This window comes from Orycteropus afer, unplaced genomic scaffold, assembly GCF_000298275.1.
Source record: "Orycteropus afer afer isolate SDZICR_OR568_19922 unplaced genomic scaffold, OryAfe1.0 scaffold01051, whole genome shotgun sequence".
NCBI lineage: Eukaryota > Metazoa > Chordata > Mammalia > Tubulidentata > Orycteropodidae > Orycteropus > Orycteropus afer.
This window is the reverse complement of record NW_006922638.1, coordinates 186,873-187,475: the sequence shown is the minus strand read 5'-3', so window position 1 is coordinate 187,475 and position 603 is coordinate 186,873. Positions and strand designations below refer to the sequence as shown.

At 45.6% G+C, this 603-nt stretch overlaps 1 protein-coding gene across 1 annotated transcript in view; it reads left to right on the top strand.

Moving 5' to 3' along the window:
- JADE3 (jade family PHD finger 3) overlaps positions 1–603 on the top strand; it is a 136,118-nt gene that overhangs the window by 118,567 nt on the left and 16,948 nt on the right. The gene's annotated exons all lie outside the window — the stretch shown is intronic.

Genomic DNA, 603 nt, shown 5'->3' with positions numbered 1-603 from the left:
TCATTTTGTTCTTGTATTTTCTTCCAAAATTCTTGTAAGTTTTTTTTCTGTATTTTCTTTGGTCTGTCTCTCAGTCCTTTGAAGATTCCTAAAGATAATTGTTTTGAATTCCTTATCAGAGAGTTCCAATGCTGCTTCTTCCTCAAGGATGTGTTCTGGGTCTGTACCCTGCTTCCTTGTTTCTAACATTTTATCTTGCTTCTTTGTATGGACTGTGATGGTCTGTTGTCTCCGAGGCATTGTGGCGTTCTTGTATTTAGGTCTCTGTTAATTGTTTGTGAAGAGCAGCCAAGGGTGATTCAGGCTTTTTTGGTGGTTTTTTATCGTTGGTCCGTTGGTGGAGATGGAGGTAGTGGCTGTCGCTCAGTAAGTGAAGTTGCAGGAGGTGTGGGTGTGTTGTTGTTGTTAAGTGCCGTCGAGTCGTTTCCTACTCATAGCGACCCCATGCACAGCAGAATGAAACACTGCCCGATCCCGCATCAGCCCCGCAATCCCTGCTATGCTTGAGCCCATCATCGCAGCCACCATGTCAATCCATCTCGTTGAAGGCCTCCCCCTCTTTCGTCGACCCTCCACCATACCAAGCATGACATCCTTCTCCAG